The sequence below is a fragment of the Peromyscus leucopus genome, chromosome 9 (assembly GCF_004664715.2).
Source record: "Peromyscus leucopus breed LL Stock chromosome 9, UCI_PerLeu_2.1, whole genome shotgun sequence".
In the NCBI taxonomy this organism is placed as follows: domain Eukaryota; kingdom Metazoa; phylum Chordata; class Mammalia; order Rodentia; family Cricetidae; genus Peromyscus; species Peromyscus leucopus.
The window spans coordinates 39,269,198-39,290,553 of NC_051070.1; positions in this window are offsets into that span (position 1 = coordinate 39,269,198).

Here is a 21,356-nt window from a genome sequence, read left to right on the forward strand (position 1 = left end):
GGAGAAGGGATGCAGATGTAACTAACCGTCTTATTAAATAAGAAACACAGAACCAATGTAAAAGAGAAAGCCAAGAGGTCAGAGCTCAGCTAAAATCTCATCCTTCCTCCTGCGGTGGTCCTAGCTCTCCAAAAGAGAGCTACTTTCTGTGTGTATGTCTTTTCATAGTCTTTTTGTTCTGCCTTCTCATTGGTTGTAAACCAAAACACGTGACTGCCTCGTCACTGCCTGTATGTACAGCCCTCTAGGTCTTAAAGGCATATGTCTCCAATGCTGGCTGTATCCCTGAACACACAGAGATCTACGGGATTAAAGGCATGTGCCACCACCACCATGCTCTTTCTATGGCTCTAATAGTTCTGACCCCCGGGCAACTTTATTTATTAACATACAATTAAAATCACATTTCAGTACAAATAGAATACCACCATAGAGGGAAGAGGGGGAATCTTTGATTGGTATGTAAAATGAATAAGAATTTCTTAATAAAAAAATTGGATTAAGTTGCCCTAGTCTTCTGTGAATATCTTGGCCAGTTTTATATATTTTTAGTTAAAGTGACTCTCCAGCTATCTTAGTGCCTATATTAATGATATCTATGAAACTAGTCCAGGGAGCACAGCCAGATCTAGTTTGCCACAAATGAGCCAAAAATGGGCCAGTGAGAACATGTTTAATAATTTGTGTAACCTTTTATCTTATAAATTGATAAAGGTAAAAATGTCTATTTCATAATTCATGAATCTTCACAAAATGGCTGATATCAAATAAATAAAAATAGGTCAAAAATACATAAAATATGCGGTAGAGTTATGAATTTAAGACAATGTCCTAAAAATAACATATTATATAATATTTCTTTTGTAAATTAGATATTCCAGTATATAACTTCATATTATAAATTTATTGTCTAATTTTACGGAACTTCAACTTAAATTTCTTAAAATGTGCCATGGTAGTCATTAGCATAATTTTATGAATAGTAAATAACAATGATGATACTGCAGTTCTTTCTAATGTAATAATTCATTATTTATGCTGTTTAAGTGTTATGCATGGCAGCTACCCTATCATCAGGAGTGGAACTAATTTAGCATACATAGAAGAACAGTTTAAATATTAAGCAATCAATCAATCATTCTCTCATCCTAGTTAATAAGACTTTTGTTTCATTTCTTCCCTATCTTCTGAAAGAATGAACACAGCCAAACTGAAGTTTTCTAAAAAAAAAAAATGAACTGTCCTTTGTATTCCATATCTTTATGTGTATATAGGTTACAATTGCCAGACATAATTTTCAATCCATTAGTACAATTTCAAACTTATAAAGTTATTTTAAGTCTTAGTCTTTAGTCATAATCAACTGTTACCATCAACAGTGCAGATATTTTAAACATCTGATTATGTTTTATAGATTGGCAGGTTTGTTCCTGGACTAACAGAGGAGTATTTTTTTCTTTGCAGACATTGAATATATATCTGTAATTTTACCTGCTTTCTGATTTATCATTATATTTATGTCAACAGTTTAATCCTTTAGGATAGTGTATTGCAAGCAACCATAATGAAATAATGCACTTAATTCATATTTTCAACAAAATATTTGAGATATTTTTTATGCCTAAGGAGAATAATATTAGGGACTAATAATTGCTATATCACATGCAAATTTAGCAAAGAAAGAGTTAATTTACCAAATGTTACCATGTATTCTCTCTATATATTAATATTCTCTGTTTTAAGTAAATTTACTTGAATAACTTTATTTACTTTGCTTAAATTGCTTATCCCCAAATAATGGAACTCCCTAAGGAAGAAAAAGTTCCATAGAACATGATAAAACATGTTGGTCAGAGAATCCTGGATTTGGACTTCAGAGGATGAACAAACAGCCAAATGCCTGCAGAGAAGTTCTAAGCTCATGTCAATAACTGTACAAAACACAACACGCCTAGCTAATTCATTAAAGAACTTTAATTAAGACATCTGAGGCAGCCTGCACTGCCCTCCTCCCTTCCACTAATCATACACATGTAAACTGCGCACACTGGACATTTTTTGTACTTAGATTTAAAACTACAAGCCACTTTTCAAGTTAATGATAGGTAAGGCATAGGAAATGCTGAAAGCAAAATTTAGGGCCCAGGAAAAAGACTCATAGCTTCTATGAAGAACACAAAAAAGTAAAGTTTGAGGACTGTTTTGCTTAGTAACGGTATTCACTGAAGTACTGCAGTCAACGAGTACATTTGCGTGTGTGTGTGTGTGTGTGTGTGTGTGTGTGTGTGTGTGTGTGTGTGTTGGTGACTGTACAAAGTTCAGATGCCTAGGCATTTTGCAGAGAGGTTTCTGTCTCACATCCATGATGTTAATTGTTGACTTTACATATTAGGAAAAAAGTCTGTTCTGGATGCACAATCACAGAAATGAAAAACAAAACTATATGTATTTATATATTTTTAAAAATTATTACTCTGTGTGTGTGCGTGAATGTGTGCACACTTCATACACATGATGTGTGCATGGGCTCCTATGCCACAGCAAATTTCTGGAGATCACAGAACAACTTAATGAAGTCAGTTTTCTCCTTCCATAATTCCATGGTTATCATTGGTAAAAGTGAATGGAAAAGCTCTCACAGCAAGTCTTTTACTCACTGAGCCATCTTGCCAGCCCTATATCTACATTTTATAATAAAGAAAGACTTATTTTTTGTGCAAGTGTTTGTGTGTGTGTGTGTGTGTGTGTGTGTGTTATATGCATGTGTGATGTATATGGACTACCAGGTACATAGAGAACAGCAAAACACAAAGAAAAAAGAACAAATTGATAAATAATTTAGGAAGAACATAATAAAACATTCTAATAATAGCACATACTATTGAATTTCTTCAAATTTCTAGGATATATATATATATATATATAATGTATGGAGAGAGAGAGAAAGCAAGAGAGCAAATGAGGGAACCAGATTTAGTTACAGAAAGGCAAATCAAAGAAATCAAGCAAAAATCACTTTAGTTTTGATATAGAAAAATCAACAACTAAACTTTAGTGGAACCCAAACTCAACTCCTTGGTAAGATGGACACAATTCATTTCTGGCTATAATGGCCAAAGAACTGTTCTACAAATGTGATAAATTCGTAACTCAATCTAACTCACAGCAAAAGTCCATGAGTTTTTTCTCTTCTTGTAGTTTTAAATAAGAATATTTTAGAAGCTGTTGAATGTGAATTTGAATAACTTGCTTAAAATGACACATCTTTGTAATAAACTACCGCACTTAGAATTCTGGTAGTTCTGTGACTGAAGACAAAACCTACACATTGTACTTTGTGATATTGAAGATGAAGTTAAACGGATTTCCAGATATCTAGGGTAAATTATTACGCATTTAAGAAAGAAAGATGAAATAATCAAAAAAGAGAGGGTGGAAGGAAGAAGGAAGAGAGGGGGGATAAAGGAAGAAAAAGAGAACACAGAAAAGAACAGTGAGCAGCATAGTTAATGTAACTGCAATATAAGAGGAGATTCATAAGGGAAAATAAATGTGGATAGTGGTCTTTCTAATGAATGAAAACAGCGCAGGATTTTAAAAACACCCTTCTGTATAGTCAGGGCTAACCTTAGAACACACAAACCTTGAAGATTTCTTGAAGAAAACTGCAACAACACTAGGTTATTTCTAGATCACAAAATTCAGAATGACTGACCATATGTTACATCAAAAATGCCTTTATCGGCAAAACAATATATTTGTTGATATGGAAAAAATATCAAATGCACTGATACGATTTTCAAAAATGACCATACCATGTTATACTTCTTCAAGTATGTATGACTTAAGTCCCAATGAAACTTTCCTCAAAATATTAAGTGTAACAACCACTATGTCAATATGTCGATATGTTTCTTCTGAGAAAGGGAGAAGCTCATTCCTGTAGGATGAGCCCCAGGAAACACAAAGATGTTAATTTAGAACATTAAAAAAGGAGTGTCGTGTAGCAATATGAACAACATTAGAAGTTAAATGAATGTACATAAGCATCAATATTTACTGAAGTAATGAGTCCACAGCTTTGAATAAAAATTGGACAGACGATTCAAGAAGCAGGTTTAATTAGTTAACTCAGCATAAAATTTCCTATAGCAGAATTAAATCAAATTAATAAGAATTAAACAGATATTTGAAACAATGTCTTCAGTAATCTCATTTCTTTTCTTCAGAGAGCCAATTATGCCAGTTGATCTACAATACCTCATGAATTCAATAGTGCAAAATCCACACATAAGTTTTGTAATTTTAGAATATATCTGTAAAATGTTAATAACTAGCTATAGTTACAGAGCTGAATTCAGCATAATAGATAATATACACGTAACCAAATAACTTCATATTTCTCTGCACAAAAATTGTTGACTATTACTTTTATTTAAATCAAAAGCTACTTTAAACTAGACTTCTGTATGTTTAAATACGTATATGATATTTCATTGATTTAATTTACTATTTTCTTGTATATTGAAATGTAGTTCCTAATTTTCTTGTATATTTAAATGTAGTTCCTAAAATATTTATTATGTCTATTCATTTTTTATTATATATTCACAATGAGTATAACATAAGTTTTCAACATCTTGATATTGAAAACTTTAAAAAGCATGGACTTGTGCATTTTCATTCATTTGTAATTGCTTTTGCTATAAATGAGAAGCTTTTTTCTTGTTTGATTTTTCCACTCATACTTTTTCTTCTTGCTCACTCTTTCAATAATCTAAAATAGATTAAAATGAAGAAACAAAGGCTATACATAGGAGTGAGTTAGTAGAGAATATTCTGTTGGTTTACTTAGTAAATCATTATATGATCTTAATTATCATTAATTCTTTAAATTTAATGCAAGTATTCAAGTTGTGAAATTATTGTTCTATTTAGGCAGACAGCTTTTTTTTTTTTTTTTTTTTTTTTTTTTTTTTTTTTTTTTTTTTTTTTTTTTTTTGAGACAGGTTTCTCTGTGTAGCTTTGCGCCTTCCTGAGCTCACTTGGTAGCCCAGGCTGGCCTCGAACTCACAGAGATCCGCCTGGCTCTGCCTCCCGAGTGCTGGGATTAAAGGCGTGCGCCACCAACGCCCGGCCGGCAGACAGCTTTTAATTAATGTAATTTGACAAAAGACTTACCTAAAGTTGAAGGATTGTGTGTAGGAGTGGATGTTTAAATTATAAAATAAGGTGAGCTTTTATGGAATTAAAAGACAATGAAAGGGAAAAAAGAGTACAGTTATTACTATGGTCACCTAATATTACATTGACTTCAAAACCAATTTATAACAAATAATCTGACAATTGTATTTGGCTGATCTTCACTTCCAGTTTTGTTTGCAAATTTGCATTTATTCAACTGTCACAAAAAAGGTAGTCCTTCTTATCCACTCCTTAAAACCCTTGACATAACTAGGATTCTGTCAGATGAAATAAATGTAAGAAAACCCAGAGAACCCACACCTTCCTAACAGCTACACACCACCACATTCATTTCAAAGCATCCTGCCTCCCACTCAATGAAATTTGCAGTCAAGTTTAACATACCCAAACTCCGTGACTGCCAGAGGCATTAGGCTTGCACTACTGAAAATGCTTTCGGAATCCTCAGGGGGTCTGATATAGGGTGAGTTCCCTGGTGGTTGATTAATACTCTGTCTTGTAAAATACTGCTGTGCTTTCGTGGTGTTTATCCTAGCCATTCCACACACAGCAGAGCAGAATCAAGCAGAATCAGCAGAGAAAGTCTGCTTTGAGTCGTGCATCCACTTTACAACAGTGGCAGTCACAGAGCTTCTTAAAAACCCAGCCACAGCAGACTACAGGGGATGAAAGCATTTATACATAAAGGAGATTAACTTGGATTTTCATTCCATAACCAGTTATTGTTGTTATTGTTGCTCTTTTGTTATTTGGGAGAGTTAGGATATCTGATAGGTTTTTAAAAATCACTAACTGCAGTGCCAGCCATGTAACCATTTATTTTGAGAATTATGATTTCCCAGTTGTAGAGTGTAAATTGTTATTGTAGCGTTTCTTTAAGAGAGGTTTCAACTACATAGTGATCCAGAAATAAAATTTAATAAAGACAAACTACAGCACATATGACTGTGATATTTGATATTTGACATTTCCGCATAATGTAGAGCAAATACTTTATAGGCATTTCAGTGATCTTGCATCTAGGAAAGTGAAGCAAGAAGTCATTAATATACCATTTTCTCAAGAAAAATTTCTAAAGTTATTTCAATCTAAGAGCTTCATGTGTTGTCTGATGTATTCTGCATGTGGTACAGCAGTCCATCTGTGTTTGCTTTTATACTTAATTTTAGTTCATTTGTTTGGAAGAAAGGATAGTCACCATGAAGTACAGACAGACTCAAGTCACTAAAGAAGTTACATTTCTGTCTGTCATTAATTTTCATAGTATTTTCCTTTCTCTAACGACTTTTTGACCTCTTGGTTGCAAAAGGAACCTCATATTTTTTACGAGTAAATTCATAAAGTTTCCCTTTTACTGGTTACTTGATCTTGTAAAAGCAGTGGGGATAATTTCACACTCCATTTAGGGCAGCAAATCTACACCTACTTTTGGAAAGAATCTAGCTCTGCCTAAAGTAAAAGCCTGGGAGATAGAGACCCAGTAGCTCAAAGATACCTTAGAAATTGATAAGAACACTAAGACACAAATAGTAAAAAGTGATATTTCTTCATCATTATGTAGTTTAAATATTTTTACCCATTTCTCATGCTATGATTTAATTATATATATATATGTATATATATACATATATATATAACATTTATAAAATCATGTGCATATGGATGGACAGCATTATAAACAATCACCCCTAAGTGATGAATAGTTGCAGATAAAAATACTATTGATGCCTGGCCTCTAGGCTTTAGGCCCAGGGGCACAACTAGCTGTAGGCCAGCAGGCAGGACTCCTGCAGGCAGGCTAAACTACAACAATCCCAAATGGGAACCTGTGGTGGTAATCTAATTGTACTGAAATGTGATTTTGATTGTATGTTAATAAATAAAGTTGCCGGGGTCAGAGCTATTAGAGCCATAGCAAGAGTGTGCGGTGTGGTACACGCTTTAATCCATAGATATCTGTGTGTTCAGGATATAGCCAGCATTGAACATATGCCTTTAAGACCTAGGGGCTGTACATTCAGACAGTGACGAGCATCACGTGTTTGGTTACAACCAATGAGAAGCAGAAAAAATACTTTAAATAGACAAACAGACAGGAATTAGAGAGCTCTCTTCCGGGAAGCTGGGACACCGCAGGCGGAAGGGTGAGATTTTAGCTCTGAGCTCTGACCTCTCGGCTTTCTCTTTTGCATTGTTTCTGTGTTTCTTATTTAATAAGACGGTTGGTTACATCTATAGGACCCTGTAACCTACAAGCCCCAATCCACCCCCCAAAGTCCACCCATCCTCTGAGACCACAGCTGCTCCCTGACACAGACTCCACCAGCTCCAATTGGACAAAGAAGTTTGTCTTTGTTCTCCTAGTGGATCGCCCCAGCCTCTAGGCTTTAGGCCCAGGGTCATAACCAGTGCCCCCATACCGCACCCACTGCAGCTCCAGTTGCAGGCCAGCAGGCAGGATTCCTGCAGGCAGGCTTGACCACCACCCCCACTGGACCCTGTAACCTACAAGCCCCAATCCACCCCCTAAACACATCCATCCTCCAAAACTTCAGCAACCACCTGAGACACAGACTCTTGCAGCTCCAATTGAACCAAGATTCCCATTTGCAGGCCAGCAGGCAGGACTCCTGCAGATAGGCCTGACTACCACCATCCCCCATGGGACCCCATAACCTATAAGCCTCAATTCACACCCCCAAACCACCCATCATCTGAGACCACAGCCGCTCTCTGAGACACAGACTCCACAAATTCTGATCAGACCAAGAGACCCTATAACCTACAAGCCCCAATCTACCCTGCAAACTTATACATCCTCTGAGACTGCAGCTACTCTCTGAGACACTGACTCTGTGAGCTCCTATTGAACCAAGAGCTATGATTGGATCAAGAGTGGCTCCCTGAGACACATATACCATTTGCACCAATTGAAAGAAGAGATGGAGAGATACCAGGATAAGAATATATTCAACAACATAAAGGGCAATATGGCACCACCAGAACCTAGTGGTTCTGTATCGGCAAGACCTGAACATCCCAACGTAGAAGAAGCAGAAGAAAATGATGTTAAAAATGATTTGAAGAAGATGATAGAGGCTTTTAAATATAGGAAATGAAAAATTCCCTTAAAGAAACTGAGGAAAAGACAAACGAAAAATTGGAAGAAATCAATAAATCCCTTAAAGAAAGCCAAGAAAATCAAGAAAAAGCAATTAAACTGTTCAAGACTTGAAAATTGAAATAGAAACAAAGAAGAAGACACAAACTGAGGGAATGTTGGAAAAAGAAAACCTGAATAAATGAATAGGAACTACAGATGCAAGGATAACCAACAGAATACAAGAGATGGAAGAGAGAATCTCTGATGTGGAGCATACAATAGAGGAAATAGATTTGTCAGTTAAAAAAAATACTAGCTGGGCAGTGGTGGCACACGCCTTTAATCCCAGCACTCGGAGCAGAGCAGCGATCTCTGTAGTTGAGCATGGCTACCAATGATTCCAGAAAAGTGCAAACTACAAGAAAACTGTCTCGAAATACCAAAAAAAAGAAAATACTAAAGGCAAAAAAGTCATAACACAAAACATCCAGGAAATATGAGACACCATGAAAAGCCAAACCTAAGAATAATAGGATAGAATAAGGGGAAGAATACTAACTCAAAGGCACAGAAAATATGAAAATATTAAATTAAATCATAGAACAAAACTTTTCTAACCTAAAAAAGGAAATACCTATGAAGATACACAAAGGTTACAGAACACCAAACAGATTGGACCCAAAAAAGAAGTCTACTCACCACATAATTATCAAACCACTAAACATACAGAATAAAGAAAAAATATTAAGAGCTGCAAAGGAAAAAGGCCAAGTAACATATAAAGGCAGACCCATAAAAATAACATCTGACTTCTCAATGGAGACTCTGAAAATGAACAGGTCCTGGACAGATGTTATACAGACACTAACAGGCCATGGATGCCAGCTCTGACTATTATACCCAGCAAAACTTTCAATCACCATAGACAGAGTAAACAAAATATTACATGATAAAACCAGATTTAAACAATATCTATCCACAAATTCATACCTACAAAAAGAACTAGAAGGAAAAATCCAACCCAAGGAAGTTAAATGCACCCATGACAACACAGACATAGATAATCCCACACTAACAAATCTCAAAGAAAGGGAAACACACAACACTACCACCAAAAATAACAGTAATTAACAATCACTGGTCATTAATGTCTCAATAGACCCAATTTGCCTAGAAAAAGACACAGGCTAACAGAATGGATATGAAAAGAGAATCCAACCTTCTGCTGCATGCAAGAAATATGCCTCAACTTCAAAGATAGACATTATCTCAGAGTAAAGGGCTGGGAAAAGTCTTTCCAGTCAAATGGACTTAAGAAGCAAGCTGGTGTAGCTATGCTAATATCTAACAAAATAGACTTCACACTAAAATTAATCAAAAGAGATAAAAAAGGACATTACATATTTATCACAGGAAAAAAAATCCATCAAGATGAAGTCTCAATTCTGAACATTGATGACCCAAATACAGGAGCACCCACATATATAAAAGAAACATTACTAAAGCTTAAATCGCACATCAAACCCCAAACACTAATAGTGGGAGACATTAATTTCCCACTGTCACCAATGGACAGGTTTGTCAGACAGAAACTTAACAGAGAAATAAGGGAACTAACAGATGTTATGGCTCAAACGGACTTAATAGACATCTACAGAATATTTCACCCAAACAAGAGAATATATTTGCTTCTCAGAACCCCATGGAACCTTCTCTAAAACTAAACACATACTCAGTCACAAGGCAAATCTCAACATATACAAAAAATTGGAATAACCTCCTGTTATTTTTTAATTTTATCCTGTTATTTTATCATGCCACCATGCCTTAAAGTTAGAATTCAACAATAACATAAATTACAGAAAACCTACAAACTCATGGAAATAGAATAATGCTCATCTGAATCACCACTGGGTCAAGAAAGAATTAAAGAAAGAAATTAAAGACTTCCTAGAATTAAATGAAAATGAATGCACAGCATACCCAAACTTATGGGACACTATGAGAGAAGGACTAAGAGGAACGTTCATAGTGATAAATGTCTACATAAAGAAGTTGGAGTAATCTCACCCTAGCAACTTAACAGCATACCTGAAAGCTCTAGAAGAAAAAGAGGCAAACTCACCCAGGAGGAGTAGATGCCATGAAAATAATCAATTTGAAGGCTGAAAACAACAAAACAGAAACAAAGGAACAGTACAAAGAATCAATGAAGCAAAGAGTTGGTTCCTTGAAAAAAAAAATCAACAAACAGACAAACTCTTATCCAAACTAACTAAAAGGCAGACAGCGAATATCCAAATTAACAAAGGCAGAAAGGAAAAGGGAGATATAACAACTGACAATGAGGAAATCCAGAGAATTATTAGGTCATACTTCAAAAACCTGTACTCCAAGAAATTGGTAAACCAAACAGAAATTGACCATTTTCTGGATAGCCACCATATACCCAAATTAAATCAAGACCAAATGAACAATTTAAATAGGCCTATAATTCCTATGGAAATAGAAGCAGTCATTAAAAGTCTCTCAAACAAAAAAAGCCCAGGGTCAGATGGTTTCAGTGCAGAATTCTACCAGAATTTTAAAGAAGAACTAATACCAACATTGCTCAAATTGTTTCAAACAAGAGAAACAGAAGGAACACTGCCAAACTCTTTCTATGAGGGTACAGTTACCCTGATACCCAGATCACACAAAGATGCAACAAAGAAAGAGAATTATAGACAAATATCCTTCGTGAACATTGGTGCAAAAATACTTAATAAAATACTGGCAAATCGAATCCAAGACACATAAAAAAAATCCATCATCAAGTAGGCTTCATCTCAGAGATGCAGGGATGCTTCAACATATGAAAGTCTGTCAATGTAATCCATTATATAAACAATTTGAAAGGAGAAAAAAAACACATGGTCATCTCAGTAAATGCTAAAAAAGCCTTTGACAAAATCCAACATCCCTTCATCGTGAAGGTCCTGGAGAGATCAGGAATACAAGGATCATACCTATACATAATAAAGGCAATTTACAGCAAGCTGACAGCCAACATCAAATTAAATAGAGAGAAACTCACAGTGGTTCCTCTAAAATTAGGAACAAGACAAGGCTGCCTATTCTCCCCTTATCTATTCAATATAGTATCTGGAGTTCTAGATAGAGCAATAAGACAACAAAATGTGATCAAGGAGATACAAATTGGAAAAGGAAGAAGTCAAACTTTTGCTACTTGCAGATGATATGATAGTCTACATAAGTGACCCCAAAAATTCTACCAGGGAACTCCTAAAACTGATAAAAAAAAAACCTTCAGTAATGTTGCAGGATACAAAATTAACTAAAAAAAAATCAGTAGCCCTCCTATACACAATAATAAATGGGCCAAGAAAGAAATCAGAGAAACATCACCCTTTACAATATTCAAAAATAATATAAAATACCTTGGGATAACTCTAACCAAACAAGTAAAAGATCTGTTGGCAAGAATTTTAAGTTCTTGAAGAAAAAAAATGAAGAAGATATCAGAACATGGAAAGATCTCCCATGCTCATGGATAGGTAGAATCAACATAACAAAAATTGCAATCTTACCAAAAGCAATCTATAAATTGGGTGAAATCCCCATCAAACTCCCAACACAATTCTTCTCAGACCTCAAAAGAACAATACTCAACTTCATATAGAAAAACTAGGATATATAAAACAATCCTTTACAATAAAGCAACTTCTGGAGGCACCACCATCCCTCACTTCAAGCTCTAAAATATCTATAGTAGTACATCTCTTGGTATTGGCATAAAAACCTACATGTGGGCCTGTAGCAGAAATCTTAACAGGTCTTATTAATAAAATCAAACCTGAGGCCAGTTATTGGAGTGAATGCTGGTAGATCAGATGCAAAACAAGCCACAGCTACCTCACCTCACCAATTCCTCAGCTGGTCTTGTTTCCTCAGACTGGAGGCCTCTGAGTCCTCATCCAGAATGGGTCTCAGCTGAACTGCTGCTAGAAGCCTGAAAGCTTAACCAGTCAAATGCTTAACTAGCCAAATGCTGCTAGTTTCTGTTCCTCAGGCCTTAAATACCTTTCTGCTTTCTACCACCACTCCCTGGGATTAAAGCCTCACTTTCTGGGATTAACGGCGTGTGTCATCATGCCTGGCCATTTCCAATGTGGCCTTGAACTCACAGAGATCCCAGATGGATTTCTGCCTCTGGAATGCTAGGATTCAAGACGTGAGTGCCACCATTTTCAAGCTTCTGTATCTAGTGGTTGTCTGTTCTCTGACCCCAGATAAGTTTTTTTTAGGGTACACAATACTTTGGGAAACACAATACCACCACATGGTCCAATGGAATTGAATTGAAGACCTGATGTTAATCCACATACCTATAAACACCTGATTTTTGAAAAATAAGCCAAAACTGTAAAATGGAAAAAAGAAGGCATTTTCAACAAATGGAGTTGGCATAACTGGATGTCAACATGTAGAAGATTGCAAATAGATCCATATCTATCACTATGCATAAAACTCAAATCCAAGTGGATCAAAGACCTCAACTACACTGAACCTGATTGAAGAGAAAGTCGGAAGTAGCCTAGAAAGCATTGGCACAGGAGACAACTTCCTGAAATATAACACCAGTAGCACAGACACTGAGAGCAACAATTAATAAACCTCTTGAAACTAAGAAGCTTCTGTAAGGCAAAGATATGGTCAATAAGACATAACGACAGCCTACAGAATGGGAAAAGATCTTCACCAGCTGCACATGTGACAGAGAGCTGATATTCAAAATATATAAAGAACTCAAGAAACTAGACAGAAAAATACCAAACAATCTAAAAAATGAGCTACAGCTGTTGATCCACAGTTCATGGATTTCCACTAGTTAGGCTGGCTGTCTTTATACATCTTGTGCAGCCTTGGTGCAGTGGGAAGGGGCTTGGACTTCCATCAACTGAATGTACCAGGCTCTGCTGACTCCAGATGGAAGACCTTGACTTGGAGGAGGTGGGAACTGGGGGGTTGGGTTTCGAGGGGAGGCTTGGAGACAGGAAGAGGGAGGAGAGTGGAATCTGTGGTGGGTATGTAAAATTAATAGAAATTTCTTAATAATAACAATTTTTTAAAAATGGGCTAAAACAGATATAAACAGAGAATTCTCAACAGAAGAATTCCAAATGACCAAAAGACATTTAAGGAATTGCTCAACATCCTTAGTTATCAGGGAAATGCAAATTAAAATGACACTGAGATACCATCTCATACTTGTTAGAATGGCTAAGATCAAAAACACTGATGACAGCTTATGATGGATAAGATATGGAACAAAGGAAACACTCTTCCACTTTTGGTGGAAGTTTGTACAGCCACTTTAGAAATCAGTATATTGACTTCTCAGAAAATTGAGATCAATCTGCCTCAAGATCCAATGATATCATTCTTGGACATATACCCAAAAGATGCTCAAGCATACCTCAAAGACACTTGCTCAACCATATTCATAGCAGCATTATTTGTAATAGCTAGAATGTGGAAACAACTAGATGCCTTCCAACTGAAGAATGGGAAAAGAAAATGAGGTACACATACACAATGGATTATTACTCATCTGTAAAAAACAATGACATCATGAAATTTGAAGGCAAAGGATAGCACTAGAAAATATCATCCTGAATGAGGTAACCCAGACTCAGAAAGACAAATATGGTATGTACTCACTCATAAGTGAATATTAGATGTAAAGCAAAGGATAATGACACCACAATGCAAAGCTCCAGGGAAGCTAGGAAACAAGGAGGACCCAGGATTGCCCTGGGAAGGAGAAATTCCCATGAGTAAACTGGGGATTGGCAGGGGGGCAATAGAGGGTAGGGGAAGGGTGATGAGAACAAGAGGGAACAGGATGGTCAAGCTTGGGAAGGGACAGAGTGGGAGAGGAATGAAAGAGATATCTTGACAGAGGGAGACATTGCGACATTGCGGGGTAAGGGAGAAACTGGTGTGTTGCTGGAGGGCTTCTCTGCAGGTTCCACCAAGCCCCGCAGTCCCACAATCCACGTATAAAATAATCACTCAGACACTTATATTACTGATAAACTGTATGGCCGTGGCAGGCTTCTTGCTAACTGTTTTATATCTTAAATTAACCCATTTCTATAAATCTATAACTTGCCATGTGGCTGGTGGCTTACTGGCGTCTTTACATGTTGCTTATTCTGGCGGTGGCTGCAGTGTCTCTCCCTCCTTCTTCCTGTTTCCCAAATTCTCCTCTCTCCTTGTCCCGCCTATACTTTCTGTCTGGTCACTGGCCATCAGTGTTTTATTTATATAGAGCGATATCCACAGCACTTCCCTTTTCTTCTTCTTCTTTTTTTTTTAAAAAGGAAGGTTTTAACTTTAACATGGTAAAATTACATGTAACAAAACAATTATCAAGCAAGAATTACAGCTACAATATTAAAGAAGATATCCTATCTATCTTATATTTGTGAGTTTAAGGTTTTATATCTAACTTATCTTTTATCATAACTAAGGAAAATTGTAAGTATCTAGTCTTTAACCACATCAAAGACCTCAGAAGGATATAATACTACCTGAGAAATGGGAGAAGGATGCAAGCAACTTTCGGGAGTCTTGCAGGGTAGACAGAGACAGATGATAGCTTGGACAGTTATCCAAAGTTCTCTTGTAAAGTAGGGGTATTTGCCTTCATCCCACAGGCCTAGAGTCTCTCATTCACTTTTTTCTGTGTCCTGTAGAATGTCTGGCAGTTTCCTCTGTGAAGCCGGAACCTGAAGGACCATTTTATCAAGCAAAGTTTAGTGGTCACCTTCCTATGGGTCCTGCATGTCCAGTTGATCAAGCAGTCCAGGCAAGAACAGTTTCTTGCCCAAATGGCTATTTTTGCTAAGGTGAAGATAAACTCCATATGGAGTATCTTCGATGCCCATGCTCCTCTCCGAAGTAAATTCAGTGCTGTCAGGAGCAGACATGTCTCACTGTCCAGAATGTCTAAATTTTTTAAACATTTTAAATGTCATATTCTGTAGGTCTTTGAAGTTTTTTAAAGACTACCTATCTGTCTGAAATATATCTATGTATACCTAGAAGACTTAACTAACATGGCTATAAATATGACTATCATAGATGACTAATTATTAATCTATTTCTTAATTATCCATTACAATTTTAAATGAGTTACATAAACATAATACCTCAAACAAAATAGAAATATATATATACAGTACAACATAATTAACTTCAAGTTTGTATCAATAAACTAAAATTTATACCAATGTAAAATATTTTAAACATAAACTAAAATCTATATCAATGTAAAACATTTTAAACAAGTTGTTGTTCTTTAAAAGTAGGTTCATTAATCTACCCTTTTTCTTATCATCTCTATATCCTATATATCTATATCACTGGTGCTAGGGAAATTCCCAGGAATCCACAAGGATGACCCCACCTTAGACTACTAGCAGTAGTGATGAGCATGCCTGAAATGGCCTACCATGGTAATCAAATTGGTGAATACCCTAACTGTCATTATAGAGCCCTCATCCAGTAGCTGATGGAAGCAGATGCAGAGATCTACAACTAAGCACTAAGTCAAGTTCTGGGAATCCAGTTGAAAAGAGGAAAGAGAGCAAGGGTTGTTGGTGGTGTCAAGATAATGATGGGGAAATCTACAGAGACAACTGAACCAAGCTCAAAGGAACCCATGACCTTTAGACCCACAACTGTGGAACCCACATGGGACCAGACTGGCCCCTCTGCATATGGGATACAGTAGTGTAGATGGATCTGAGGGGCCCCTGGCAGTGTGATCAGGATCTGTCTCTGGTGCATGAGTTGACTTTCTAGATCTCAGTACCTATGGTTGGACACCTTGCTCACCTCTGAAAAAAGTGGGGAGGGGCTTGGTCCTGTCTCATCTGAATGTATCAGGCTTAGTTGTTCCCCCATGAGAGAACTTATCCTGTTGGAGAAGGGGATGAGGGAGGGGTGAGGGAGAGATGGGGCCGGGGCAGTAGGGAGGATGAATGGGAGGTCTCTGGTTGGTATGTAAAATGAAAAAAAAACCTAGATAGCTATAATTATAGTTTTGCTTAGTTATAATAAAGGTCAATTAGATATGAAACTTCAGACTCACCAAGATAAGATATATAATTGAATGTTTTCTCTGATTTTGTCAAATATAAATAAACTAGTTACTGTAACTATAATTCTTGCTTGATAGCTATTTTTGTTGTATGTAATTTTACTATGTTAAAGAAAAACCTTCCTTTTTGATTAGACAGAAAGGTAGAAATGCTGTGGAATGATCCTTCTGTACACAGTGAATACCTATTGCTCTCACTGCTTGATAATAAAGAATAAATAAAAATTAAAATGATAATAATAACAATGGAAAGGCAAATAAGGTTAGGTGGAAGAATCAAACTAAGGACTCAGAAGAAGAGGGACAGAGTCAAGACAGACTTAAGCTGACGGTTTCAGAAGCAAGATGCCAGAGAACTAGTAAGCCACAGACAGTGTGGCAATAAATAGATTAATAGATATGGGCTAATTTAAGTGTAAGAGCTAGTTAGTAATAAGCCTGAGCCATCAGCCAAGCATTTATAATTAATATAAGCCTCTGTGTGGTAATTTGGAAAGCTGCTGCAGTATTTGGGACCAGACAGTTATCAGGTTGACAGAAAGACTCATCCTCTGTTTACAAACAAGGTTGTATATTCCTCATCTGTTTGATGAATATTCTGTAGATATCTGTTAAGTCCATTTATTTGATCACACACTTTAATAATAAAGTTTTTTGTTGATGCTTATCTGATTTCAATGATCTACTTATTAATAAGAGTAATGTATTGAAATCACTTGCTATTATTGCATCTTGATGTATCTTTCCTTTCATGTCTCATAGTGTTTTTTTTTTTATTAAATTTAGGATGGACCAACATTTCATGCACACTTACATAAAAAGAATACTACTATTGCAAAAACATGATTTGGATCCAATTCCTCTAAGATTAACTATGAATGTAGAAACTACATCATGGAGGTATTTATACTACATAAGGAAAAATGAAAGTCCTATCAGAATGATTTTTTTTCAGGTTGCAAAAATTAGCTACTTTTTCAGAATTTAAAAGTTGAAATTGTCCAATCATTAACTAATGTGGTACTTTATGAGATTTGCCTCTGTAGCTGATGTATTACACCCTTTTAGTTTTGTAAAACACATAATTAAAATACATTATTAATTGTGAGAGGTTTTGATTTAACTTAAGCTATTTAATATTTGTTTAATGATATTATTTGCAAATTTTACCATAAAATTTTTATTTTGTCTCCAGCTGCTCTCTCTGCCTCAACTACCCATTCCACAAACAAGCAGAAGAGTATTCAGTCTGCTTAATAGGGTTTGAACATAGTATAATTTTTATTTCAACTCACATTTCAGACTATGTAGTCAAGGAAATAAGAATGTTAATTATCAATGAAAGGACTTACTACATTTATATGTGATTTTTAAAGAATGAACATTAGTATAATGAGAGCATTTTATTACTCTCATAGTCATTACATTTTTGATTCTACACTAAAGTCTTGTAAATATAAAAAAAATGATAGTTACTTTATTTCATTCATCTTTTTGTTATTTTTATTGGATCATGTTTTCAGCATAGGTTCTTTCTTACTGCATTAATCTCTTTTTTCCATAAGATACATTTTTCATTGAAAAACAGATAATTTTAATACTGTATATTTTGATTATGATTTCTTCTCCCTGAACTCCTAGATCTTCCACATCCCCTCTAGTAAATCTACACCTTTTCTTTCTCTCTTTCATTGAAATACAAACTAGTATTTAAAATTCACTAGATGAAATAAAAATAAGTAAAATAGGATAGGACAAAAGAAACAAATAAGAAGAAACAAAGTGAAAGAAAAAGCTTAAGAAACTCATGTAGATGCAGAGAAGTACAAGTTCTTACATGAAGAAATCCCATAGGGACATGAAACAAGAAATCACATTATATACTATAGACACAAAGGATCTGGATGGTTAAAAAAATAATAATAATCCCAGGCAAGGTACTATCAAACAAAGAAGTTTCAAAAATGCCAATGAATTTGTTTTATGTTGGTAATTTACTACTGAGCATGGGACCTGGACTTCAGTAAGAATGTTTTGTACACTCAGTGAGACTCCTTTGGGGAAATAAAACCTATCTTTTCTTTGCAAGTGGCTTTCAATTGGAGATTGCTTCTGAGTTAGGGATGCAGGCTTGAGTTTCCCTCTCCTCACAATACTGGGGTCCCATAGGCATCTATGCAGGTCATGTGCATGCTGCCACACTCTCTGTGAGTTCATTTGTGCATCCATTCTGCTACGTATGGAAACCCTTTCTTCCCTGGTCTCATCCTGGCTCTTACCATCTTCTTGCCTCCTCTTATGCAGAATTTCCTGCTACCTGAAGGGAGGGATTTGATGGAGGCAACCCATTTAGGATCAAGTGTTCCAAGATCTCTCATTCCCGGCATATTGTCTAGTTCAGGGTCTGTGTATTATTCTCTTCTACTGTGTGTGTCGGGGGTGGGGGTGGAGCTTCACTGATGATGGCTGAGTGAGATACAGATCTACTGATATAACAGACTGTCCTTTAGGAATCTTTTCATTGCTGGGTTCCTTTAGCAGAACAAGAATGATTGATTCTCAGCTAGGTCCTTGACCTATCTAATCTCAGGGTTTTAAGCCACCTGTGCAGTACCAAGGGATGGGTTCCATTTCATTGAGTAAGCTTTAAATCCAATCAGATTTGATTGGTCAATCCCATCTTTGTGATGCTATTGCACTAGCACATCCTGTAGACAGATCACATTGTAGATGGAAGAGTTTGTAGTAAGGTTGTTGTTTACCTTGCTCCTGTAGTAAATGAGCAGTACCTTCTAGTACCTGAACATTTGTCAGTAGGTGGTCCAGGCTCTCGTTACGCACCAACTTGATTTCTCTATGTTCAATGAGTTATATAGGTGTTGTCTTCAGGAATAAGGTCTTATCATTAGTTTCTGGAAAATAATCAATATCCTTGGCAATAAACTGTTTTTTTGGGGGGGATTCCCCATGGGGTTCGTTTGACCAACAGTTCGATTTAAGGTAGCTCATTCCCAGAACTGGAAGCTTCACTTGGAGACAACTATATTTCCTGCTTCAGGAATTTTCGTTCTTTGTACTTTATTTTATTTTTTCCTTTTATTAATTTAAGGTTGTGTTTCTAAAAGCCAATGTTTAGAGGTTCTTTACAGTGGAATTGCATATTAACTATACTGTAATGAAGCTACTCAGATGTGCAAAGAAAATGGAGTTTTTTTCTTGGCATATAATAGGTTCAAACATATAAGCTCCTTTACCTGATAGGTAATTAAATTTTAATTCACTTTTGAAAATTTAGTTTTATATTACTTAATAGTGTACTTTACATGAATATTAAATACATATATCTGTTTAAATAGCTATTTCTGTGGAAATTGACCAGCCTGTTTTATTACACTTTCCCTCATCTATGACACCCTTGTAGAGGTGTTTCACAATCTGGAGACAGGCTTTACCCTCCCCAGGGTTTACTTACCACAGTAAGTAGTACTTTTTGTCAGGTACTTCTCAGTTTTCGTAGGTTCCTATTATACTTATTGATGTAATGGAATGTTAATTGTCACCAATGGCCTCCCAAAGGTTTCTGTCATCTGTGTTATCCAGTTTCCTGATTTGTCTGCTTGTTATACAACCGTTACTTATTTTTACCTTTTTTTAGTTATAAGAATATCCTGTACATATTTGTTTTAAGTAAAATTCTTTCAGCATTTCAACACGTCATTACTATTTACCATTATTATTATTATTATTATTATTATTATTATTATTATTATTGAGACACCGAAGAGCTACTACTTTAATCGTCATCATTCTTGCCATATTATATAATCGCTGTGTTATGTTGCAACCTTGATTCTCATTTGAAACCAACTCTGCTTGCAGGGAAAAAAAAGAAAGGAAACCATGGAATTTTAAACTAGTATTAGTCTGCATTTCCCTGAAGGCAAAGAATGTTGAACATTTTGAAAGTGTCTCCTAGCAATTTGTACTCTTCTTCATAAAACTCTGTTTATTTAGAGTAAACGTTCAGCCCAAGGAATGCTGCTGCCTTCATTGGAAGCAGGTCTTCTCACCTTAAGCAGTTCTTTCTGGAAATGCCTTTACAGAAGCACTCAGAGCTGTGCTTCAGTCTCCTGTAGTGTTCTAAATCGCTGCAGACTAACAAGAAGATTGTCTACCACATGCAGAGATAACAGTATTTTTATGACAATATAAGAAATCTAGTAGAAACAAACCTTTCCTACACTGGCTCCTCCATATCAAACTCTAGTGTTGAGAAATCCTTGCAACTGTCTCTTCCATATTGTATTCTATTGTATAGAACCCAGGCCAGGGAAAGTGTGTCCATTTCTGAAGTCACAAAGTATATGGTGTTTGTTATGAGAGCCTGAGCAGTTGATTACAGGTCAATAATTTTAAAATGTTACTTCAGAAATAAGGACAATTACCTTTCTAGAGATAAATTAAATTTCCAAGATTTCAATCTTAAATTGTCCAGAATTATATATATATATATATATATATATATATATGTGTGTGTGTGTGTGTGTGTGTGTGTGTGTGTGTATGTATGAATGTATGTATGTATGTGTATATGTATATAATAATTTAGAACTACTCATGGCATAACAATAAAATATGAAAGCATTATATGCTTTAAAAAGAATGCTTTCCCAGTAAGATACTAATTTTTTTGTCTTTTTTTTTATTAAGAAATGTTTTATTCATTTCGCATAGCAATCACAGATCCCCCTCTTCCCTCCTCCCACCCCAAGATACTTATTTTAACTGATATATACCTATGTCTCAAGTTTTACACTGGTAATATTATATGTTTTTAGAATTTAATACAGTGAAATATGCATGGACCAATTGTCT